Source organism: Pantherophis guttatus, chromosome 1 (genome assembly GCF_059756535.1).
Source record: "Pantherophis guttatus breed Tessera chromosome 1, ASM5975653v1, whole genome shotgun sequence".
In the NCBI taxonomy this organism is placed as follows: Eukaryota; Metazoa; Chordata; class Lepidosauria; order Squamata; family Colubridae; genus Pantherophis; species Pantherophis guttatus.
This window is the reverse complement of record NC_142063.1, coordinates 211,201,907-211,229,137: the sequence shown is the minus strand read 5'-3', so window position 1 is coordinate 211,229,137 and position 27,231 is coordinate 211,201,907. Positions and strand designations below refer to the sequence as shown.

Sequence of the window (27,231 nt, the reverse complement as noted above, 5' to 3'; positions counted from 1 at the left end):
TAGATTCAACACCCTTAATCCAGATAGATTGAAAATTGTCCCATAGAATGAATGGCATTAGGCCTTGGGGATAAAAATTAAGCTTTAATCAAAGATTAATGGAAACAAGACAGACTCTTGTCTCAACTTTTATCATGCCTGTCTACAGATGCAGATGTGCGTTTGAGCATAGCAAGGTATCTGAAGAGCTGCTCTGAGGGATTTGAATTGTACCCTCTCCAAGCCAATAAAACAAGAAACTGGAGGACCAACCAAAGTCTCATTGGGGAGCTGGGCTGGTTTTTTTAGCTTGAAAATGCTTAACAATCTTAATCTTTAGTCCCTTCAAATAACGTCCTTTCCATTTCTTTCCATTTTTTCTTTGTCCCCTCTCACAAAATTTTTCAAAGCCTCTTTTTTTAAACCCAATATAAGAAAATTCTCCAGATCATTTTTGTTTGTTATTTGTATGTACATTTTAATTATAATTAATTACATTTTATTATCAGCCAGTTTCTTTTGTATGCCCAGTGTAGCATCTTTTTCTATATCAGTCTCGTAGCCTTTCATTCTTAAATCCAATTTTAGATCACTCTCAATCTTGTCTGCTAAAAGTCTATGGAGATTCTCAGTCATCCAAATCATGGTTGCCCCAAAGGTGTTTTCTTTCAAAAGGCGACTGGACTTTTTTGTTTTGTTAGAAGACAAAAAGATTTTGTCTGCTAAAATTTATTCTTCTTCCCTAACATCTTTTGAACACAGTCTGTCTGTAGACTGTAATCTTAAAATTAACCTATTGATCCATTATTCAGAAATATCCTATATCCAGTGTTAAAATATTTTGCTCCATTCTGTGTTAGACAGTCAAATTTCAGTATTCTTCTCCTTTAATTATAATCCTTACTTCTTTTAGTTCTCTCTAGTGTCCAACCTTCAACATCCTGTCATTTAAACAAAAAAAGAATTCGAAACAAAAGCATTTTCCAATGGAAAGGATTCTTGTTCAGAGAGGGATTATGAAGAGCCATAGTATCATTCCAACCCATTTCTACAGAAGGTAGATTCAAAAGTGAATGAGGTAACCATTCTTCTCACACAGCCCCACTTGATGCTTCACAGCCATTTTGTCATACCAAAAGGACCCAAGGTGTCTTGTCAGATATCAACAAAGCAGATGAAACAAGCTGCTCACTATCATAAAGGTAAAGGTAAAGGTTCCCCTCACACTTATGTGCTAGTTGTTCCTGACTATAGGGGGCAGTGCTCATCTCCGTTTCAAAACCAAAGAGCCAGCGCTGTCCGAAGACGTCTCCGTGATCATGTGGCCAGCATGACTAAATACCAAAGGCACACAAAACGCTGTTACCTTCCCACAAAAGGTGGTCCCTATTTTTCTATTTGCATTTTTCACGTGCTTTCGAACTGCTAGGTTGGCAGAAGCTGGGACAAGTAACGGGAGCTCACCCCGTTACGCGGCACTAGGCAGTGGTGAAATCTAATTTTTTTTACTACCGATTCTGTGGGCATGGTGTGGCTTGATGGGCATGGCAGGGAAAAGATATTGCAAAATCTCCATTCCCACCCAACTCCAGGGGAAAGATACTGCAAAATCCACATTCCCTCCCTAGTCTTGGGGGAAGGATATTGCAAAATCTCCATTCCCACCCCACTCTGGGACCAGATAGAGGTGGTATTTGGTACTACTGAAAATTTCCGCTACCAGTTCTCCGAACTGCTCAAAATTTCCGCTACCAGTTTTCCAGAACCTGTCAGAATCTGCTGAATTTCACCCCTGGCACTAGGGATTTGAACCGCTGAACTCCCAACCTTTCGATTGACAAGCTCAGCGTCTTAGCCACTGAGCCACCGCATCCCTGCTAACTGACATACAAGAAAGCAAATCTAGCACTTGGCTAAAGCCCCACCTTGACCCCACTTTCCAAACCTCTTTTCAGGTAACAGGGACCATTTTTCCTATGGGATGCAGCACAGCCTAGTGATTTGCATATGAAACAAGGAAGAGTTTTAAGAATCTTCTCCTAAGCCGCTGCCCTGAGGTTTTCCCTGCATTTCTTCTGGCAAGATCCAAGTTGTCTTCCCAGACCTCTCTACAGAAGGTGGAGCACAGTGCTCATTTGCACATCCCCCAAGGGACCCTGAGCAGTCTTCTCCCAAAGCCCCATTTGGCAATTCCTGAACTGAGCAGCTTAGCTTTCATTTCAATTTAGCCTTCTTTGAGATTCAGGTTTTATTTTAATTATTCAGTTGTATTTTCAATTTCTTTGCCCTCAGAAATCTTCCTCCCTCCTCCTTGTGTCTCCTCAAGGCCCTTTTTTCTGGAAAAGGCCTAAAACAGCTTTGAGGGCTCAATGAAGCAAGAGTTAAGTCTTGTTGTTCCTGAAGCAACTGAATTGGTGGAATATAATGTAAGGTTAACTCTGACACTCTGCTTTTCAGGGATATAAAAAGGTCATGGCAGCCAATAGTAATCAGAAACTGTGTTTCAACATACAAAAACAACAAACCCCGACTAAGAAATCTCCTGGTGAACTTAAGAAGAAGGAAGTCATATTACTCAACCTTTCATATGAACCCCCACTTCCTAACCTTTTATAGATAACCACACACTCCCTTTTTCCTAAACACATGATACCCCACTGAATTATTCTTGTCAATAAGGTCCACCTTTAACTTTCTGCTTCCCCCATTTTTCCAAACATTATTTCAAGCCACAGTGACCCCCAGCATCTTTAGTGATCCCTTCGGGTACTGCAAGACTATTGACTAGAAAACAAGAGAAAGTAATATACTTATTTAGCAAATAATTATTGGATGAATTTTCTTCCAAAGTTTTCATGCCTTCCTGGTATTCTTTCTGGCAAGACAGGTGCATTTTCCCAGATGTCTCTGCTGCTCATCTGCATATGGAAGAAGGAAGAGGGCCCATGTATTTCTCCCAATGCCCCCTTTGATAAGCCCAGTGAAAAGCAACAGTCAGTCAATCTGAACTGAAGATTTGAGACCGAGAATAGCAGGTTTCCATTTGACTTTGATGGCAAACCAATTTGTTTCAATCTGCTTTCAGATTTCTTAAAGCAGCAACAACGAAAATAATTGTCTGTAGTCAATGAAGCATTAATCACTGAAACACTTGCAGATGTAAAGAATAACAATAATTTAAAAAAAAAACAGTTGCAACTGGGCAATCAAAATCCATTTTTTGGTGTGGGCATCAAGATTTCATTCATATTTCAAGGGAGAGGATTTTGACCCAGTTACGGCCATCTCCTTAACTTTTTTTGACCCCTCTCCCCTTTAGATTTTGGACAAATGGAATGAACGTGTTAGCCATGCTCCCCTCAGAAGAAACATATCAAATGTTTGGGACCTGAATTTATCTTAACCATTAAACTGATGGTGGATTTTTGCCATCTGCTTCTTTAACTAATAAGCTAATAGATACAATACTCAAGAATCTCTTAGTGGAGGAAACAGGCCTGATGTTGCCTTCTTTGAGAAATGCCTCCATTACAGCCAAAATTAGACTACAGAGCTAATTGCAACTCCATTCTCAAATAAATTAAAAGAAACTTTTCAGATTTGCCTAACGTTACGCATGCCCTATCCCATTTTCAAATAATGAAGTAATAAGCAGTGGATTTGTTTGAATATAGAAGAACAACAACAACAAAAAATAGAATCTTCTCCCAAACTTCCATCTGGCATTTTGCCAGCCACCCTTTCAGATAAATGTGCCAACAATTAGATACCAAAATGTTCAGTTTCTATCAGAAAGAAACTAAAGCCTTAACTAACAAAGGAAATATAGTCAATGTTTCAGAGTAGTCTGACATGAGTTATTGTGAGAAAAATAGGAATTATTCCTGTAAAAGCATAACCTGAGTTACGCCATTTTGAAATCATGTTAAGGTTTTGTTTTACTTTGTATAACCTGATTATATAATTTAGCTGACATTTAAGAACATGAGAAAGGAAATGTGTAATTCCTGTTTTTGAGAAGATGTTTGTTTTGCAGGAAATACGTTCCTGGGTTAACTTGCCCTTATTAATTAAAGGAAGTACGCAATTGATGTTTTTGAGGGGTATTTCTGTTGGGAATTGGGGAATTTCCAGGGTGGAATTATGTACTGCATATGTTATATAAGATGTTATGTAAGATCTGGAACTGATTCCCAAGGTACTTTATTGACGTGTATTCTGAATGTCCTGAAGACTATAAAAACTTGTGTAAATTGTTTTATTTCCGTCTTTCTCTACTTTAGAGAGAAAGTCCCTTTGCAAAGAATAAACTCTGTACAGGCTTATTTCAGTCTTTGTCTCTTTAAAACGATAATGGGATTTACCTGTCTACCACAATTGGCGCCCGAACAGGGACTGAAAACATTTTGTCTGGAAGGGATTTCCCTGCGTGCGCACATAACACTGATTTCAGTGAGATGGGGTTATTTCCTTTCCAGCCGGAATTGCTTTTCTATGAACCTTGAGGCAGAGACCTGACTGCCTGGACAGAGAGGAACGTTCCTGAAGACTTCGGTGCACCAGGAGTGAGTATATATGTTTTCTTTTTGGTGGTTTGGATTTGTGTATGTTTGTGTGTGTGTGGCCTGTATGATTTGTGTGTATAATTAGTGTAATACAGGTTGGGGAAAGTATGGGGACTTTACTAGGGAAAAGTGCTGCTGAGACTGAAATATCCTCCATCCCCCATATCTCCATTAGTGGTTAGAGGATTGGTTGGAAGCTTGTACAAAGGTATTAGATAAGGTGACTATGATTAATTATTGTAAGGAGGTTTGGCTGACGTTTGTGTTGATACAGCCTAATTATAGGTGGAGTAAGTTTGGGGAGTCAGACCCATATTGGATCAATGCTTTGAAGAAAGTTTTGGTGAAAAAAGAAGTTGAAAGTTCAATTGTTATATGTTGAACCTCAGTTCCATGTTCAGTAGTTTAACTCCTCTTCCCCGAGAAGTTCTAGAGTTTTGTATGGGAAGGAAGAAGAAGAGGAAGGTTGGGATCCTTTAGCTTATGCTACATGCCCACCTCCCACTCCTTCGTATAATCCAAGTTGTGGGTGAAATTGATGTTGTTGCTGGGAGCCGAAAGGAAGAGACTTTAGCAGGGCAGTAATATAGGCAGTTGGAAAAGGAGTTGGGTGAATTGTTAGTAACTGTGAAACAGAATCCATCCACTTCTCCTCATGTTACATGTTCACAAACTAAAGGAATGTTTCCTTTAAGAGGAATGCTGAATGGTATTGCGGCTTTTGTGAATGAGTCTTTGACATCTTCTGATCTGGAAGATTATAAAAGAAATATGCCGTCTTTCTAAGCGGATCTGATTAAGTTGTCTGAGTCATTGGATTTGTTCTTGAGACCCAATCTGTATACTTTTGCAGAGTTACAGTGTATATTGGGTTATTTGTTCTCCCCTGGGGAGAGGTCACAAATTTGAAAGGCAGCTATGGTTTTTTTTTTGGATAAAAACCCAAGTGGGGGCTGTTCACCCCGTTGCTGCAGATGTTAAGTCTCCATTAGTTGATCCTGGTTGGGATAATAATAATTTAGCTGATCGGGAACAAATGGAGGGAGTTAAGACAGCTGTACCTCAAGGAAGAAACAAAAGTTTTTGAGGTGGAACAGTTGTGGGAAGAAACACCGTCTGTGTTTCTGGAAAATATTAAGGACAATTTGAATAAGCACACTGGTCTTTCTCCTGAAACGCCGGCTTATGAGTCCTTAATGAAAATGAAATTGGTGACGAAATCATGGCCAGACATACAGAAGCTACTACTGATATTGCTGCTCTGTTGAAAGAAGCTTAAAAGGTCTATGTGAATAGGGATGAGGCCAAGACTAGAAGAGGAAAAGGTTTTGTGAAACTTCAATTGCAATGTGGCGACAGTGTCCTGGAATTGGGAGAGGATTACACCAGTGGGAAAAAAGTCTAGTGTTGGTGGATTGGAAAGCAAAAAGTGTATTATACGTTTGGATGTGATATTTGTTCTAGAAGTAGGTCTTAATCTGCTTGGGAGAGATGCATTGTCTCTTCTGGGATGTGAGCTTGGTATACAGATCTTTATTGTTCTTGGATGAGGCAGAAAACTCTGTAGGAATGTAGTAAGGAAGGTTTATTGTTCTTCTTACCTGAGGTTGAATGCGAATATTTTGTCTTTGATTAATGTGATGAGATGGTGATATGTGTGTGCTGGCTAATTAAGTGACCTTCTTGGCTTAAGTCTGGAGCTGTGGAGGACAGGTGTGGTTAGGGCCCAAAATCAAGTTTTTGATTAAAAACCGCATCCTGAAGTTTTCCACTGCTTGAGGAATGGGCTACAAGATGTCAAGGGTAAAACTGAAATGGGTATCTGAAGGGATGGAACCTTTCCAGGTTTTATTCCAGGTTTTCAAATGTTGTTAAATGGTATGTGTGTGTAATGAGAGTTGTTTAGGCAATAGAGCTCATTGTCTTGTTGAAAAAATAATAATGAGAATGATAGTAAAGCTCCCTGAAGTATTTGTATTGGTAGGGAAAAGGCATGTGTGCGTTGGAATACACTAAAAGGTCTGATTGCAGGATAAATATGAGTGTATGTGGTAAGCCCTTAAATGGGGGTGGTAAAGTGATCCTGATATTTGTGAATGTCTGTGCATTGAACCCCTGAGAAATTTCCTTTTGTATATTGAAATAGTGAGTGGCAAGAGTTTGTTGTTGTAGTTGTTGTTATGTTGTAATAGCAAGTGTGTGAATGAGCAAGTGAGAGATGAGAGAGATCCTATGGAGAAGTAGGATTAGGTAGAGGTATTTGCGATGTTAATTAGAGACAGGAGTAGTATTTTTCTTCTCTATATTTTTCTCCGTCTTTTTGTTCTGAATAAGAGAAGTAAGAAAGGGGGGAGGGAAGGTGCGGTTTGTTTTCCCTTTTACACATTTTTTTTTCCTTTGTTGAGTTTGTCTGAGAGAAAGGAGGGGCGAATGGGTGATTTGATCCTGCATTGTTTCTGACTGCATTGGCAGCTATGCAGATGTATTTCCTGTTCTGCTTTAGAGAAGTGACATTGAAAGTTTGAAAAGTTTTTGGGAGTAGAGATCCGGAGTACCTCTATTAGGTGATTTTCGTTTGCTTTTTGAAGTTTTTTATTACCCTCTTTTATGTTTTTGTGTCTGTGTATTTTGAATGATTTTGAATGCTGAGAAGGAGATTTCTAGATACTAGATACTGGATAGTCTGGGGAATAGTTGACTATGTTATTTTAGCTTAGTGTTGTCTAGGTAAAGGATGTTTCCTTGAGGGAAGAATTACTGGTAAAAGGTAAAGATGACTTTTGGTCTGGTTAGCTAGGAAGTTACTTGTAAGTTTGTCTGTATAGACTAGTGAATTTAGATTAAGCTTTGCATTTCTTTGAAGCTTGTGGAAATAGTTTAGCTAATTTTTGATAGAAGTGTGGTGTGATTCCTCTGAAGTGGGGAGAGTTGAGTATTTATTGAGACTCTATTGATTTATTGATAGTTAATTTTAAACTAAGTTGTTTGGAAGAAAGGTTGAAGAGTTGAAGAGTTGAAGAAAGTAAAAATATAGTGTTGCTCCAGTGTTATGTTTGCCTGGTTTAAGGAAAAATTTCCACTTGTCTGTAGTAGTGGAAGATGGTATAGCCAAAGGAATGTTGGTTTGCATGTGAACTGGGAACTAAAAGGTGGTGCACAAATGCTAGGTTTTTAAAATTGTTTCAAGAGAGTTTGGTTCTCTTGATCAATAGGAGAGAGAGATGGGAAGATGTGGAATGAAATTGTGTGGTTATGAATAAATGCAGTTGTGAATGGAGGCACTATTGAGATATTGGAAGGTGGAAAGTTACCGTTTGAATGGTCAGTGCAGATATGTGAGGTTTTTGCTTTATTGTAAGCATTGCACATATTAATTAATGAGGTAGGGAATATTTATGCTGATTTAAACTATGCTTATGGTATCTTACATACTTTTTGGAAAATCTGGATTGAAAGGGGGTTGATATTTAGTAAAAGGAATTGCGATAGGTGGAACTTATCACAGCTGTTTGAAAGGCAGCTGGGGATCCTTCTAAACTTGATATTATATAAATAGTGGATGAAGGGGTGTGTAAGTGAATGGGAAATGGATTACTAAAATGGAGTGAGAATTTTTACTAAAGTTGTGATGTGGAATGTGATTGAATGAGTGCATGAGGGAACCTATTGGGGAACGCAAGCACTTATTGATTCTATTAAATGTATATGCATATATGTGTCTAGGGGTGTGTATACAATAGTTATACAAATGGTACGGAAATGAATACATTGTGTATGTAAAAAAATATGTAGAGATTTGACCATTTGGCCTTTTCAATGAATCTAAGTAGATTACATTGAAATGCTGGTGGTGTAACCATTGATATATGTAATAATAATAGTGGATTATTTTATTGGATAGGTTGAAGCCTTTCTTTGTGTAAAGATAGGTGCTCAGAAGATTGTTAAATCATATTAGAGCGAATAATACCCAAATATAGTGATAGGGGTATACATTTCATTGTCCAAGGTGATGAAGCTTATGGAACAATTAGGAATTGATTGGCAATTACATTTATTGTTTAAAAATTTAATGTTAGAGTTTCAACTACTTTGAATGAAGTGTTTGCCTTTAGCTCTATTAAGAATAGGAACTAGTCCTAGGAAAGATCTGGGGATATCTATGCATATGTGGGGAAAGTTGAGATGCCTAGGATAGAATTGAAGGATGTTTTTTTTGAAAATATATATACAGGGACTGTCCCAGTGTTTTTCTCATTTAAGGTAAAAAGGACAGAATCTACCTCTTGATTTCCAAGCACATGAATACAAAAATGGAGACTGGGTCCGATAAAAGCCATTACTGAGAAGAAGTTGCAGCTGGTGTGGAAAGGACCGTTCCAAGTTTTGCTGACTACTGAATCGGCTGTAAGGACTAAGGAACAAATTTGGGTATGCTATTCCAGAGTCAAGGGATTGGTGGCTTTGCCTTATGGAAGGACAGTTGCTACGGAACCTGCAAACCCTCTTAAATTGACTTTTTGATGACAAACCTTTAGACGATTGATGACCAATGGATGGAAGAAGAGTTTTATGAAGAGATTTGTATTTGGCTAGGAGTGGTAATATATTCTTGTTGTGTTTTTGATTGTATTGAGGAAAGATATTATTGATTGGTGTAAATCTATGTTTTGATATCCAGTGGATGTAAGTTCTCCTTGATTGATTGATGTTGGGGGAGCTAGTTCACTAGGAATAATGGGGTTTTTTTGTGGTAATGTTTGTTATTCTACAGGTGTGGATAGGAATGGGGATTTTGGCTGTGTTGCCCAGTTACCCTATAACATGGTAGCAGCTATGTTTCCATACTGAATTCGAGCACCGTTATTCTTTTATAGAAACACCACTAACTCTAATAGACACCACTGAGGAAGCTGAGATATGTATTAAGTCATCTTTTGAAGATGATGTGTGCCAAGTGCAAACGTACATATGAGATAGTTCCTCAATACATTGGCCTTACAAATAGAATGGAATTTTTATATAAGCAATGTACTGAGCTATTTGGTAATTATATACCTTCATACAAGAAGTTTTGGATTTTGGAGGAAGGGTTACATTTTCTACGTCTAAGGATACAAGTTCCCTCCAAGTTAATGTTTTTATGTGGTAACATGGTATTGACCAAATTACCTATTGTATGGAGAGGAGTTTCTATACTGTTACAGGATATTCTTAGTTTACAGAAATAAAAGATAATGAAGAGGAGAATTGGGGATTGTGAGAAAAATAGGAATTATTCCTGTAAAAGCATAACCTGAGTTACGCCATTTTGAAATCATGTTAAGGTTTTGTTTTACTTTGTATAACCTGATTATATAATTTAGCTGACATTTAAGAACATGAGAAAGGAAATGTGTAATTCCTGTTTTTGAGAAGATGTTTGTTTTGCAGGAAATACGTTCCTGGGTTAACTTGCCCTTATTAATTAAAGGAAGTACGCAATTGATGTTTTTGAGGGGTATTTCTGTTGGGAATTGGGGAATTTCCAGGGTGGAATTATGTACTGCATATGTTATATAAGATGTTATGTAAGATCTGGAACTGATTCCCAAGGTACTTTATTGACGTGTATTCTGAATGTCCTGAAGACTATAAAAACTTGTGTAAATTGTTTTATTTCCGTCTTTCTCTACTTTAGAGAGAAAGTCCCTTTGCAAAGAATAAACTCTGTACAGGCTTATTTCAGTCTTTGTCTCTTTAAAACGATAATGGGATTTACCTGTCTACCACAGTTATCTTCTTATACTCCCCAAAAACCAACAAGGAAAAGAAATATTTGCAGGTGATACAGCGTTAACTAGTTATAGTTACTTCAAGGAAGAAAGATGTCTTCAATCAAATTTCAGTGACCGGTTCCCTTGCCAGCAATTTCTGAAGGGTGCAGAACAAACCACCTATTTGCATACTGAAGAAAAACTCTGGTTCACCCCCTTCAGTTCCATTTGAACTGAAGATTTAGGTTTGAAGAGAATAAATTTCTCTTCAAGAAAAGAGCCTTGGTAGTACAGTGGTCTAAGGCACCCTGTTATTAAGCTGGTTATTAAGACCAGCTGCCTGCAATTACTGCAGGTTCGAATCTCACCAAGGCTCAAGGTTGACTCAGCCTTCCATCCTTTCTAAGGTAGGTAAATTGAAGACCCAGTTGTGGGGGCAATAAGCTGACTTTGTATAAATATACAAAAGGATGAAGGCTATTGTTGAGCACATTGTAAGCCACCCTGAGTCTCCGGAGAAGGGCGGCATATAAATCAAATTTTAAAAAAAATCCATTGTATTTGAGGATTTGATGCCAAACCAACTTTATTCAGGGGTCCTTGGTGCTCTTTGAGCTTGGTTAGCTCTCTACCCAAGTTAGCTCTCTACCCAAGCTCAGAGAGTACCAAGGGCCCCTCATTTCAACCCCGGGCTATAAATATTCTCCTTTACTGGCAACTTGATTCATTCTGTCTTGAGATTTATTTTAGAAATATTTGTTCATAAGCTGTAACAGAGCGATTGCTGGATCTGTTTCAAATGTTGGCAGAACGGGGTGAAAATAAGCCATGCCCCCTTTCCCAAAAACAACTCGATTCCAACCTCTTTGAAATTCAGCTGTCAAGTAAGATTAGTCCACAGCTGTCAAAATGTCTTGCAGCTGCAAGTTTTGTGGAATCAAATGGATATTTTAACTGTGCCCTCCACTTCCAGGGCAGAACGAGTGAATATTTGTCTCACTTCAGCAGTGGGCTTTCTGTGCACAGCAGCACAAAAGAGCCTTATGGGTTGAACCGTTGGTGAGCCGCAGCTGTCCCTAGAAAGTTGTGTGGAACTAATGGTGTAAGTAGCCTTCCCCAAATTTAAAAATTCCTTAAAACATAAGCTTTTTATTTTCCTTTTTGACTGGAATGCCAGATTTAAGATGACCCTAACAAGTGATGATGATTTTCCTTTGTGGTTCCTGATTTTGGCTCTGATTGCTTGTTTTTCTCCACAGAGATGTGCTGGCAGAAGTAGTTGGCAAGCCTGGCTCCTTCTAGTAGGATCTCCTCATAAGTGCAAAATTTTCTTTGATCAGGGTTATTGCTTGCTAATACTACTCTATATTTATTAATTAGCAGAGGCCAGTGGTATGATGCCACAGAGAGCAGGCCATAAATAGTAGCTGGCACTGAATGAATAGAATATATAGCCTTCCTAAAGGTAAAGGTTCCCCTCACACATATGTGCTAGTCGTTCCCAACTCTAGGGGGTGGTGCTGATCTCCGTTTCAAAACTGAAAAGCCAGCGCTGTCTGAAGATGTCTCCATGGTCATGTGACTGGCATGATTAAATGCCAAAGGCGCACGGAATGCTGTTACCTTCCCACCAAAGGTGGTCCCTATTTTTCTACTTGCATTTTTTACGTGCTTTCGAACTGCTAGGTTGGCAGAAGCTGGGACAAGTAACGGGAGCTCACCCTGTTATGCTGCGCTAGGGATTCGAACCGCTGAACTGCCGACCTTTCAATAGACAAGCTCAGCATCTTAGCCACTGAGCCACCATGTCCCTTTTACATAGCCTTCCTAATCTGTTTCTTAAAAAATTGTAGGCGTTAGCAAACCAGATACTCATCATCCAAAAAAATGCATCTGCCCCCAGTCTTGCAGGATTTAAAAATAATCGGACTTTGGTTTAGGAATAGGTGGTGGGCTCATCAGCGTTATAAACCCATTTACCATACGCTAACAGATTATTGGAATTCTCACTTGTGTTGGCAGGATTAACATGGAAATACACTGCAGCTCTTAAATTGCATGCCTGCTAACTTTCCATTTGCCAGGAAAGTTTCAGAGTTGTCAGTGACATCCTTCTACAGAACTTTCAAACTGGTGCTTCAATTAATGCAGTTTATTATGTGATATTTCATACTGATACTCTGTATTGTGAGTAGGATAAGAGCCAAATATATTATAAACACGGCAGATAGAAAGCAATTTAACTGTCAAGTTTGGGAAATGGTAAGTAACAGATTCTTGATGAGTACCATTATCAGGATGACAATGTACTGTACGTGTGAGGAAATGCCACCATAGGAAATTCTCACTAATGGCAAGAATAGATGTAGGATTCCTGATAGGCACTAAATGGTTTAGTGAGAACTGAGAGAATCTGACCCAAATGAATATTGGAGCAACCGTCTAAAACAAATATGAAGCATAACAAGGAGATAATGCAATGTCCAAGCTGTAATCTGTGTGCATGCAAAATCAATAGCTGCCAAATGTCATGAAAGATCACAATTTTATGTTTAGCCATAGCTGAATAAAGTCCCAAAATGTTGCACCATTTCATCTAAATATGCAATGTTTTCCTATATACCCAGGAAATATATTGCAACGCTATTCTATGAACTTCTATGCTACTGTAGTTGTTTTCTTTTATATCACTAAGTTGTATCTTTCATCATGAAAGAACTTAAAACAGTCAAGCATATATACTGTACATACCCCAACATCTCCACTGGGTTGCAGCTTTAAATGGGAAACCCCAAAGATTCGAATGAACAATCCTAGGGCTGGATAGCCATCATATAACAGACATTTAAAAAGCTACAAAGTGATTGTCTTAACCCTTTTTCAAACCCGCATAGCAATTCTATAACAGTCATTATGATTGTTGCTTTTCTATAGAACTTTATCTTTCCCAGATAAATGTATTAGTGGTTTTTCTGATCTTTGCTTACTATTATCATAACTCCAATACTTCTTTCATCTGAAAACCTTATCTGTTTCTGCCAAGATATTAGGAGAAAAAGTTCTAAATACTAATGTTCATACATTTTGAGCTACTAAGACTTGCAATATGTTTCAGAACATGATGGTTTAACTAAATATGCCACAAACTGATATGACTGATAACTGAAAAACTGATAACTGAAAAATACATTAGAAACACAATGTACACATATATGTGAGCCAATCAATTGCTCCATCCATCTGACTAGGCAATACTTCCAAAGGATGGAAAACGAGATATATGGATTCTTCCTATATCTTATACCTCATCCTCTTTTCTTATAGCTCCCTACCAAATGGTTCAGTTAGTGCCAAATGGCTGAAACCCTCTACAAATAGTATCCAGCTATTTATGTCACTATAATTTAAGAGTGAAAAACAGGCAAATGTGATTCCACTGAGTTCTTCAGCACTTAACTGATGACAAACTGAAGAGACTGTGGTGCTGGGCCTAGTTATTTCATTTATTTTTACTGTCATTCGTATACAGATGACTTACAAGGCTTAAAAATAACAATATAAGCAAATTAAAGCAAGAATAGAAACAGTCATGTAATTAACAACTCAAACAACTCAAACAACTCAAAAAATAGCTTAACATAACATCCTAGCACTCTGCCTGTGGAAACAGCCAGGTCTTCAAGCTTCCTTCAAAGGATAGCAAGTTCAAGATTACATAGTAGTACTCAGGAGCAATGTTGTTACAGTAGTGACAGAGAAAACACACTTCATGAGTCCCACAGGATGACATTGTTTCATGGATAGGACCTGAAGCATACCATCTCTGTTGGGTTTTTTTTGGGGCAGACATGAACTGTTATGTATCTAATAATCCAAGGTAGTACAATCCCTGATACTGAGGGCTTCGTAGTTTATATCACAGAGATGTCTAGCATAATCATAACGGCCTTTGGTTGCTCCATAATTTCAGTGTTGTTTTGATCACTAACACTCTGCCTTGACACTTTTTCTGGAGGTTGTTATTGTAATCTCCAAAGCATCATTTATTTATTATTATTTATTTATTTTATTTTATTGAATTTTTATACCGCCCTTCTCCTGCTGGACTCAGGGCGGTGAACAGCCAAGAATAAAAAACATCCGATACAAAATTTAAAATTATTAAAAGAATTAAACAATTTTTGGCCCAGATATTAAAACATCCCAAACTAAAATCCATTACAATTAAAATATCTAAGGGAGGGGGGGTTTACGCCAGCCCAGCTTGGTGAAATAGAAAAGTTTTGAGGGCACGGCGAAAAGCACAGAGATCTGGTATCCTACGTATCTCCGGGGGCAGATCGTTCCAGAGGGCAGGTGCTGCCACAGAGAAGGCCCTCCCCCTGGGGGTCGCCAGCCGACATTGCCTGGCTGACGGCACCCTAAGGAGTCCCTCTCTGTGGTAGCGAACTGACCGGTGGGAGGCTATTGGTGGCAGAAGGCGGTCCCGTAAGTACCCAGGCCTTGTGCCATGGAGCACATCTATCATTAACTGTTTAATATTTTATACCAGAATTATCTCTCATATCATTATATGTTATAATAGGTTATACCAGGGTGGGATTCAGCCGGTTCATACCAGTTCAGGTGAACCGGTAGTTGTGACCTGTGGGTAGGCCTGCCCACCTGCCCTGGCGCTATGCTGTCCTATTAGCTGTGTTTTTTAAGCCGTGTGCATGCATGCAAGCGCACGCATGAGCAAAGCACATGCGCATGCGCAGAAGGCGTGTGTGCACTTACATTTTCAGTGCTGGGGCAAACTGGTTGTTAAATTATGTGAATCCCACTTCTGGGTTCTACCGACCAGTCCCATCAGGTTGACAGGAGAGAGTTATATTTTGTCCCCTCTATTAAACAAGATGGCTTGACGGGGCCCAGAAAAAGAACTTTTTCCATTGTGTTGTCTGTACTTTGAGCCCTTATCATCCCTCAGAACTTAGATTTGTCCCGACTCTACTGGGCTTCTGGAAAACTCTGCCATCATGTTTGGAGACTTGGTCAAGGTATGAAGTCTACTAGATGGCTATTCTAGTTGTAATCAGGGCCGGATTTAGATGAAAAGAGGCCCTAGGCTATTCCACTTATGAGGCCCTTTCACCTATAGTGAAAGTGTAATTTTAATTTTGCTAACAATTTGAATGTAGGCCCCTCTTGATCTTGAGGCCCTAGGCTGAAGCCTAGTTAGCCTATAGGAAAATCCGGCCCTGGTTGTAATGCATGGCTTGTAAATGCCACTGAGTATATTTTTATGGATTATCCTCTGGTTTTTAATCTGGATTCATAGTTTATTTTTATTATATTTTCTTTTGGTTTTCAATTTTGTGAGTCATTAGAATCACATATGAGATGGACGGCTATATAAATTGACTGACTGATTGATTGACTGACTGACTGATTGACTTGCTCTTGTTTCCTACTGAAGATCCAGGGCCTTTTTTGCCTGAATTACCTGTTGCAGTTAGCTTTAAAAATGTAGAACTCTGAATAATTTAATTCACCAGAAAAAGACCAGGACTCCGCTAGACATAGAATGCAATAGCTCTGCTTAAGGCTAGAAGAAGAAAATGCCAAACAAGGCATTTATAAAGCAACAAATGAATTGGCTTCATTTGCATATAAACAAAGGACCAGTAAAAGAAACTTGATGGAGATACTGAAGGCAGAGGATAAGTAATATCTTCAAATGTCAGACCTTTGTAAGGAATCTTTGAGGGTCTGGTGTCAATACTTAGATTTGTTTCTAAGTTTTACTTCTAAAGCTGCTGAGGGGATATCCTAATTATAAAAATGTATAAGAACTAAAGTAAATAAACATTTTTGGTTGTTATCAAATGGTGCACCAGAGACTCTGAGGAATAACAAAATTAATTTGTTACTAAGTTTATATGACATTGGATGAAAAAGTCATGGTGTTCATTCACATCTTTTGTACAATATAGTTTTCCCATAATTCCTAATTAGTATAATATTATTTCTAAATCATTTACGCTTTATTCAGGCAAAAAGAATCTTGTTTTTGTTTTTATCCATTTGTTCATTTCATATTGGAGCATGATAATACAAAGTTTATATTGACTAAAAATTTTAATTTTGGTTCATTCTTTGAATAATTTCTCATTTCCAGTCCATTGGACTGGACAAAATAAATCCAGCATTGAGTTCAAACATTATTCCATTTATGCATGCTTTTGTTTGAACTTGTTATTTAAACGAGAAATTGAATAAGGAGGACAACAAGTTTGGAAAATATTTGACTGGAAAATGTTCTAATGTTGTTTTGGGTGAGAATGAATATAAATGAAGGAGGGGGGGGAGGAAAGACAAAAAGAGTAAAAATTATCTTCTTTGGATGGTGAAGGCACCAGACAACCAATTTTTTATTTTATTTTATTTTTTAGTTTGTTATTTAGGAGTGTTCCTGAGGCATTATGCATTATGCATTATTCCTAAACCATCCCAAACAGATCCCATTTCCCTGGTCCAGTGTAAAGTTACTTTTACATGACTAAGAATGTTGTGGCCTGTTGATAGCTGGCCCCTCCAGCAGCCAAATCAGATGGGGAGGCAGCATGGGAGTCACGGCTAGCATCAAGGCAACTTAAGAGCTCCGAGGGGGAAGAGGGAATGGAGCTGTCAGAGATAGAGATAGAGGTGGAGCCTGGGCCATCCATCAGCCCTCAGATGGAGAGTCAACAACCCCCAGGTCTGGAGGTGGCTGATAAGGAAGAGGAAGAACATCTGGGTCCAGTGCCTGACGCGTGGATGCGCAGAAGGCAGAGGAGAGGAGAGCAATGGAAATCTATCGGCCGATTCTTGGAACATAAGAGCCACCGCTGCTAGTGAAGCCCCACCCTAGCTCTGGGGTTAAAAGGCAGGGGGCGGAGATGAATAGGTGTGGCAGACAACTATTCATCTCCCTGCCAGACAGTCTTGTTAGCTTGCTAACAAGAGAGAGAGAGACTTTTTGCCAGGGCTGTTGGCGCTCCTAATAAAGGAATCATTGATTTAACTATAGAGGGTTTGTCGTTTTTGGGAGCTGGGTCAGAACAAAGAGTATAGACTGCATTTATCTACGATAGGACCAAAATGATCAAAGAAATCTATTTCTCTGAATAATAGAGAGCCTTGGTAGTACAGGGGTTTAAGGCACCCTGTTATTAAGCTTATTAAGACCAGCTGCCTGCAATTACTGCAGGGTTCGAATCTCGCCAAGGCTCAAGGTCGACTCAGCCTTCCATCCTTTCTAAGGTAGGTAAATTAAGGACCCAGTTTGTGGGGGCAATAAGCTGACTTTGTATAAATATACAAAAGAATGAAGGCTATTGCTGAGCACATTGTAAGCCACCCTGAGTCTTCGGAGAAGGGCGGCATATAAATCAAATTTTTTTAAAAAAATGACATCCTGTAGTAGAGGTAACTCTGTCTTCCTTCACACCCAAATTGTCTGCTATCATGACATGCCATTAAAAGATTGTCCTTGTTACCTAGCTCAGAAGCAATTTCAAGGAACCTGCCACCATATTACATAGTCCGTGGGTTTATTGGTTCATTAGTATATAAGTGATTTCCTGTTCAACAACATTTATTGAGATAATGAATTTCCTGAAGTATCAAGGTGTCACTGTTTCCTCGCTTCCATTCTAAACATACTCCTATTACAGTTCCATTTGTGAAGCCATATTTTAAAGTTAAGAAAAATAGAACAAACTGTATCCCAATATTTGAAGGGCTGCAACAAAGAAGAAGGAAGGTCAATCTGTTTTCCAAAGCTCCAGGGGGCAGGACAAGAAAAAATGGATGGAAACCAATCAAGAAGAGAAGCAATCTGGAATTAAAGAGAAATTTCCTAACAATGAGAACAATTAACTAGATGGAACGACTTTCCTCCAGAAATTGTGGGGGCTTCGTCGCTGGAGGTTTTTAAGAAGAGACTGGACAGCCACTTATCTGAAATGGAATAGGGTCTCCTGCTTGAGCAGGGGGTTGGACTAGAAGGCCTCCAAGGTCCCTTCCAACTCTTATTCTTATTGTTCATGTTCTCCACGACACCGGCTCCTTGAATAAATCTATACCAGCATCTTTACCAATCTCACTTTTTTCTTCTTCATATCCTCTCTGGCATTATGCTGTCCATTTCTGAAGTAAGATGGCTGAAATTTGTTACAGGAGTTCAGCTCTACTATACCTATTTGCCAGGGTATTTTCAATTCCTTCTCTAATAATCCATAGCTTGGATTTTGCATCTTTCGCCACTGCTGTGAATCAGCATTAATTATTTACAGATGTTCTTTCAGAATTCCTTTCCTGAGAACTCCAAACCAATACAAACACTATCAAGTTCTGGATGGGGAGGAACAGGCTCAGGCTCAACCCTTCCAAGACTGAGTGGCTGTGGCTCCCGGCATCCCGATATAGTCAGTTGACTCCATCACTGACTATTGGGGGCGAGTCGTTGGCCCCCACTGAGAGGGCTCGCAATCTGGGAGTCCTCCTGGATAGGCAGCTGTCCTTGGAGGAACATCTGACAGCTGTAACCAGGGGGACCTTTTGTCAGGTTCGCCTGATCCGCCAGTTGCGGCTCTTTCTTGATTGGGATTCCCTGTGCACAGTCACTCATGCCCTCGTCACCTCGCCTTGACTACTGAAACGCTCTCTACATGGGGCTCCCCTAGAGGAGCACCCGGAGGCTCCAACTGGTCCAGAACGCAGCAGCACGGGTAGTGACGGGAGCAGCATGGCGCTCCCATGTAACACCGCTCCTGCGCGAGCTGCACTGGCTCCCAGTGGTCTTCTGGGTGCGCTTCAAGGTGTTGGTTATCACCTTTAAAGCGCTCCATGGCATAGGGCCTAGCTATCTTTGAGACCGCCTGCTGCCACCGACGACCTCCCATCGACCCATGAGCTCCCACAGAGAGGGCCTCCTCGGGGTGCCATCAGCCAAACAGTGCAGGCTGGTGACCCCCAGGGGGAGGGCCTTCTCTGTGGGGGCACCTACCCTCTGGAATCAATTGCCTCCAGAGATAAGGAGAATCCAAGACCTCAGTGCCTTCTGCCGTGCCCTTAAAACCTTCCTTTTCCAGCAAGCCGGGCTGGCCTAATTTTTAAGTGTTTTTAAGTGTTTTGTTTATTGTTTTTAATTAATGGGGCCAAATTTATATATATTAACTGTATTTTAATATTTGTACTTGATGTTTTTACTTGGCTGTTCACCGCCCTGAGTCCTCAGGGAGAAGGGCGGTATACAAATTCAAAATAAAATAAAATAAAATAAAATAAAGTTGTTTCTTAAACAATATAGTATATCTTTGTGCCTATTGGCCTGTCTTTTGCATATTAATCAAGGAAAATAATTCTTATCCTTAAATTGGTGGAAGCACCACGGAGAAAAAAGTACCTTTGTAATCTGGAAAGGTGAAATTGTGAATAAACATGGACATAAAGGCTTCCACACAACTAGGTCAGCTTTGCCTTGTATCAGAGAGAAAGTGACTTCTTTGGGTGCTGTTCATGGGGTAGGCAAACGATAAAGGTAGGAACTGGCACTTGTCTGATAAACAGTATTTCTTAAAATGCTGGCCCTTTGCTAAAGTGGATTCTAAGAAGTTACACGTCTGATTGCAAGATATCTTAGGGCTAACACTGCCTACAAATCTTTTGCAAATAGCTTACCTCAGGATAAATGCTCCTAAGAGAAACTGGCCAGCACAACTTAGATTGAATAAACCATATTGAGTCATAGCTCTTGAACTTTAAAATTCAGCTCTGCATTCCTCCATCAAAACAACCACACTGAAAACTCTGAAAAATAAGACTGAAATTGTCATTACTTTAAATGTCCGAGACACTTCTCTTTCCCCCCCCAAACCTTAAAAACCAAGTCTGTCAAAATCACTTCATTACTTACATTTGCAGGCAGTCCTTGTTTAACAACTATCTTGGCCATTGACCATTCATTAATACACCGATAATAAATGGTAATAAAAAAAAACTTGAATAATGGATACATTTAGAACAACAAAGTGTGGAACTGATTAAGGTCCGGTCAGTTTCAGGCAGCAGCTGCTAGCCATCTGGAGGGTTCTACTCAACTAATTAAGATCACAGAACTATATTGTGGAGAAAAGCAGCTCAGGAAGAGACACCTTGTTTAAACAATCTCTCTGCCCTGCAAGGGGGGGAAACATGGAGGAAAAAAGAGTCAAGCACATGATAATGTAGAAGAGAATTTACTGGTCAGCCTCCATTTACAACTACAGCTGGGACTGGCATTTCATTCACTAAGTGATGTGGTCATTAAGCAAGTTATCACATGACCACACCCAATTTTATGACCATTTTGATCACAGTTGGACAAAGCGACTTTACGCAAATACTGTTGTTAAGTGGTTGTTAAGTGAATCACATGGTTGTTAAGCAAATTTGGCTTCCCCTACTGATTTCACTTGTCAGAAGCCAGCTGGGAAGGTCAGAAATCATGATATTTTAATCGCAGCATACTGCAACCAGTTGTAAATGTAAAGCTGGTTACCAAGAGTCCAATTGTGATCATATGATTGCAGGGGTAGTGTGACAGCTAAAACGTTGAGGAGAAATCATAAGTGTCTTTTTTTTCCAGGTTCGTCACATCTCCAAACCATTATTAAATGAATGATTGTAAATTAAGAATTACCTTTATATGAATGAGACAGCAGCAACCACCATCCCTTTCTCTCTCTCTCTCCTCTCCCTCTCTTCTCCCTCTCTCTCTCATTTTCCTCTCTCTTTCTCCTCTCTCTCTGCACTCCTCTCCTTTCTCCCTTTCATTCTCTCTCCTCTCTCTTTCACTCTCTCTCCTCTCTCTCTCTCTCTCTCCTCTCTCTCTTCTCCCTCTCCCCCCCTCTCTCTCATTTTCCTCACTTTCTCTCTCCTCTTTCTCTGCACACCTCTCTCTGCACTCCTCTCCTCTCCTCTCTTTCACTCTCTCTCCTCTCTCTTTCTCTCTCTCTCCTCTCTCTCTTCTCTCTCTTCTCCCTCTCCCCCTCTTTTTCCTTACTCTATCCTCTCTCTCTCTGCACTCCTCTCTCTCTGCACTTCTCTCCTCTCGCCTCTCCTCTCCTTCACTCTCTCTCCTCTTTTTCACTCTCTCTCCTCTCCCCTCCTCTCTTTCACACTCTCTCTCCTCTGTCTTTTTCACTCTCTCGCACCCCTCTCTTTCACACACACATACACACAGCCATTTCACCACAACCAAAACTCAATAAATGAGGACTACTTGTATTGCAAAGAAGTATGTTGTAGCAGCCGTATCTAAACAGGAACAAAGATTCTGAGAAGTTTGCTTGAACTTTTTTTAAAAAGTTAAAATAGGATTTTTAGTTATCCATTATGGAGATGCCCACCTGTCCATATCTATGCCGATATTATTTATGTATATATTACTGTACACATACATCTATGTATGTGTAAGCAGAGATGAAGATAATTTCAAGCTTATAGACTATCCTGGTGTTGGAAGAAACATCCTTCTAGGTTCTGCTCCAAGTGGGGAAAACAGACACTGGAAACATGGAGACTGCTTGGAAAGATGGTTTAATGGTGGACAGGATCACATGGCTTGAGTTCCTGAACAGGAAAGGGCAGATACAGAAAATCCTCGGGTTTTTATGCTCTCCCTGGCTCTGCATTTCTTGGGGCCCCAAAAGAGTTTCCTGATTGGTTGTCAGACTCCCAGGGGGTGGGGGCCTTGCTGGCTGATGGTCACATGTGCTTCCCAGGTCACATGTGGTGAGTTTCTGCTGCTATTGTGTAGAGGGCTAATCCTATTTTTGGCAATTCCTACTATGGCTCTGCCTGAAGGAGGCAGATCTTTGTTATGTAGAATAGACTGGCCCAGGCCTTAATGGCCCATTGACAAAGGGTGGGGGGCAGGAAGGTGGGAGCTGCTTTGTCTATAAAATAAGCTTCTCATATTTCTCATCCAGGGAAATATAATATTCTGCCTTTTTCATATTTCCTAAAATATTTCACTCTTCCAGGAAAGGGGTGGGTGCTAACTTCCTACAATCCCTACTCTTTTTTTTTTCAAAACGTGAGTTTTGAAACAAGTTCTTGGCAAAAGATTAAAATTGATCACATCAGGGAGGCTTAATGGGTGCTTTTAATTTTCTAATGCAAAGGGGAAAGACATTGATAGAGGCAACAGAAAAGGATTCCTTTAGTGGCTCTTGAAAGCTTTCAACCATGAAGGTCTAGCAGCCAGGGGAAAAGTTCTGGTAAGAATTTTATAGTATTCAATTTTCCATGCCAATTAATTTCAGACTTCAGATATCACTTTCTGTGAGCTTCCAGTCAGGTTTCAAGCAAGCACATGTCCCAAAATTTTTCACAGCCATGGTTTTCCTTTAAATTGCAGGCTGCCCATTTCATGGGTTGGTTACTGAACCTGCCCTAGCTCTTACTTTATTGCATCCAGGATTTGTGAGTCCAAATTGAGGTTAGCCAGTGTACAATATCCATTCTTTTTTTTTTCTTTTTTTTCCTTTTTTTTTTTTTGGGGTGTTACACATAATGAGCCCTGGGATTTCTACTCATGAGACCACCAGTGCAATATATCTTCCTTTACTGGGCAACTGGGCAGCATCATTTGTGAGTCACAATCAGGGCTTGGGTTTTGGAGATCACTTTTTCTGCTATCTCTTCAAGTAAGGGAATTGCCTGAGGGGGATTGTTCCCTCCCCCATGGAATTAGCAGGGAGATATGACTCCTTGGGCTTTTAGTGCCACAGAGCAAAAATCAACCTAGGAGAAGCTTTGTGTGGAGGTAAGGGAAGGGAATAGTTTCAATCTAATTCTGAATAGTGTGTGTCTCTCTGTGTGTGCATGTGTATGCAGCTACTTTTACAATACAGGCAATACAAACATTTTGGACATATTTCTCCTCTCACCAGACAGAAATCTAGAGTGTACATAACTTGCTGTGGCAATCACTCCCAAATACAATTCTTACAATAAACTGATTACAATATAAATGAGACAAGAAAGAAAACCTTACAATGAATTTCCACCCTCCCCCCATAGTCTTTCCAGCTGTCTTCTGAGGATTGAAAAGAGTCTTTTGGTTTTTACTTATACATCTCAGGGTCTTTTCTTTAATGTCTGCTGGGTAGCATGCTTGGTGGTAAGGCTGGTCAGTCAGGCTTGGAAAGATCTGCTCCACTCTGGTTGCTGTGCTGACTTTCAGTGGAGACTGGATTCAAACCCAATTCCTGGTTCAATCAGATGGAAGGTCTCCTTTGGAGGCAGCATCTGGATCCATGTGCTCTGCTTCCACAGGTTGCAGAATCCTTTGTGCAGGGCTGAAAGACATGAGAACAGGGTCCCCTCCCACCTTTTGTGGGTAATCTTCACAGGAAAGGCACTGTAACAGGATTAGAGATGTGGGGGTGGTGGTAGATAGCTTGCAGGCAGAGTTTGGAAAGAAACAACACAACAGTATTGCAGCTACTAAACAGATAATGCAGTTTCAACAAAATGGAGACACAACAGATAAGAAAAAACTGGATTCACATGCTTCAGGAAAGAGATGAACAGGTAAACCTATTTAAACACATACAGTAAATGCAAGACTGATTTTTTTCCTTCTAAACAAACTTAAAACGTTTCCTCATAAACTTGAGTTGTTACTTTAAGATACAGAGAGGGAAGGGGAAAAAAAACAGAAATGAAATGAAATGCTCTCTTTAATCTGTGTTTGTTGGCCAGACAAACACAGGGCAAAGGCTCTTTCCTTCCTTCTTTTTTTCTCTCTCTCTCCCATTTTTCATTGTTTCAACTTTTTTCTTTTCTTTTCTAACAATTTAAAATTCTTGTCTCTAGAGATCAGATACATTTTACAGTTACAATTACCTCGAGGGTGCACAAAGACTTAAGACACACACACATAAAACAAGGAAGACAAAGAGAAGAAAACAGAACTCTGAGATTTCACACACACTAATCATTCCCGCCATAAATCTCAGTTAAATTAGGGAAGGCACAAATCTTAAACATACCACGTGGTTGCATAGAAGACAGAGAGACAAACAAACAAACAAAACAAACAAAAACCCCAACATTCCTATTTATATATTTCCCTTTTCTTTTAAGTACCTTTATTTAGCCAAATTTGTCTCCCGGTGTTATCTCTTAGCAAAGCCCACTTTTGACACAATTTTCCTGCTCGTTTCCGATCCATGCCATTTAAAATGGCATCCGCCTGGTGTCCCAGGCCTCGAGCACTTTTTCCAATCGGGGTTCCTGCCACCCGCGAACTACCGCTACCCATGACCCTGTCTTTTCGCCTGAAGGATCACTTCAGCTTAGCCGGGTGCCCGCCTCAAGTTTGCAGAGAAAAAGCTCTGGGAAGGACTTCGATTCCCTTACGAAGTACGGGCCCCTTCCGTAGGGAACTCGCCACAGTTTTCAGATCCAAAAAGGGGATCCGGGAGGACCTGCTGACCCCAACAGTGAGTACTGGCCCCTCCTCACACTATCTCCGTGTCTGGACTGGACACACCGGGATTCCCTTTTACAGTTTTATTACCCCCCCTTCACACGCTTGGCTTTCGCTCGGCTTCCATTCCTTTTAAACACAAAGTTCCACATTTGGTGACCCCCCCTTGCTTTCTCTATCCTACCGGTCATGGCTCGGTGGAGCTAGCAGTAGGCAGAAGTGCGGCTAGAGGTCACTCAAAGAGGTGAAATCAGACTGTTTTCCAGGTGGAATCCCACACACACACACTTCCTCCTTACCTAACAGAAGGTCCTGTGCTCTGGCAAAACCCCCATGCTCTCCAGACTGTTAGTCTTTCTGCGGCTAGGAAATGCACAGAGAAAGCAAGATCCAGCTGTGATTGGGAGAAGGGCCTTCACTACACACATGCAGGCATACACAAATTTCCCATGCTTTTCCATACTTCAAAATTAACATTTAGAGGTACTCACCTTCTTTCCAAGCAGCCTTTGAGCTCAAACTCAAAACCCCTTTAAAACCTAGTTCCAAATGGCCAAGGTCCATGAAAACATACCCACAGACTCAATGGGTCTGCTGCTAGCAAGGGAGGCTTACCTGGGCCTGGTCCATTGGTTAGGTTAGCTTGGAGTCCCATCTGGGTCGCCAATTGTTGGAAGAAACATCCTTCTAGGTTCTGCTCCAAGTGGGGAAAACAGACACTAGAAACATGGAGACTGCTTGGAAAGATGGTTTAATGGTGGACAGGATCACATGGCTTGAGTTCCTGAACAGGAAAGGGCAGATACAGAAAATCCTCGGGTTTTTATGCTCTCCCTGGCTCTGCATTTCTTGGGGCCCCAAAAGAGTTTCCTGATTGGTTGTCAGACTCCCAGGGGGTGGGGGCCTTGCTGGCTGATGGTCACATGTGCTTCCCAGGTCACATGTGGTGAGTTTCTGCTGCTATTGTGTAGAGGGCTAATCCTATTTTTGGCAATTCCTACTATGGCTCTGCCTGAAGGAGGCAGATCTTTGTTATGTAGAATAGGCTGGCCCAGGCCTTAATGGCCCATTGACAAAGGGTGGGGGGCAGGAAGGTGGGAGCTGCTTTGTCTGTAAAATATGCTTCTCATATTTCTCATCCAGGGAAATATAATATTCTGCCTTTTTCATATTTCCTAAAATATTTCACTCTTCCAGGAAAGGGGTGGGTGCTAACTTCCTACACTGGTTACCCTGTTTATCACATTGATTGATGGGATCTACACAAACAGGATGGCTAAACAGCAGCGTCCTGTAAAAACTATAAAATTACAGTCACTTATCACTAAATAAGCATTGAAATAAATGACTGAAGGAGATTCAGGCAGAAAGCAGATGATCAGAGGAGAAGGCAATCTTCCAGATGCTTTCCCCACACCATTTTACAAGATAAGAAGATATTATCTACTCTCAGAGAGATTTTAGCTTCTGGCATATACAGATTGGTTTGAGCCATAATTCAAGTGATATCTTATTTATTCTAATCTGTGCAGTTCTCTTTCTGAACTAAAGTTTTGCCATTCCTTCACAGGTGCCTTATATCTCAGTTTTCCAGACCATTAAATAGTTCAAAACCTTGCAGAGAATCAGCTAGAAACCAAGAATCATTCCTTCAAGCAGGGGTGAGCATCCATTTTGCAGATTAAAAAAACCCAACACTTCAGTAAAACAAATTTGTTATGCATATCAGAGTCTTAACATGCATACTTTACTTATTTTTCTTTTGTGAGTGTGTTTGTATTGTTTGGTAATTTGCTGCTCTGGGACATTAAAAAAAGGAAGCAACATGTAACCTGTGGTTTGCCCTTGATTTTTTACGGATGGACGCCATTTGCAGAAATGTAGCCAGGAATTCAATTGTGTATTTATAAATTTCCTATTCCAAATAACACACATTAGAGACTTATTCAGATCAGTGGATTAAAGCCAGTTCAAACTTTAATTATTGTTAAATATTTTGTTTTTGTATTTGTTTTGTGACTTTAATTGTAGATCATACTGAGTCTTTACAAAAACATTACACAAATGGTATAGATAAATTAGAAAAATAAAACCCACTGTTAAACATTTTTAAGAAACATTAATTGAAGTAGGAAACATTTACGAATGTTCATTTGGAACCAGATTGGTTAACAATTAACAAGAAACAGGGTAATAGGCTTCTAAATATATGGATATGTATGTATTCTAAAGGAAGAAAGGAAGAAAAACAAAAGGCTTTTGAAAGAAACAATTGACTTTAGCAACAGAGTTGCATATATCTTTCAGAATTTTCTACTGCATAATAAAATTCCACCTGCTTAATTTGTTCCACTAACCTACCAGCAAAGTGGTAATATATGTCAATTTGGGCATAATCAAGTCCTTTCAAAAGGTAGCAAAA

At 39.9% G+C, this 27,231-nt stretch overlaps 1 long non-coding RNA gene across 1 annotated transcript in view; it reads left to right on the top strand.

Moving 5' to 3' along the window:
- Nucleotides 1-26,640, top strand: part of LOC148116761 (uncharacterized) — a 64,598-nt gene extending 37,958 nt beyond the window's left edge. The window contains exon 3 of the long non-coding RNA XR_015731308.1: nt 26,380-26,640. This is a non-coding gene — a long non-coding RNA (uncharacterized LOC148116761). The remainder of the gene's footprint in view (nt 1-26,379) is intronic.
- Nucleotides 26,641-27,231: the final 591 nt, after the last annotated feature.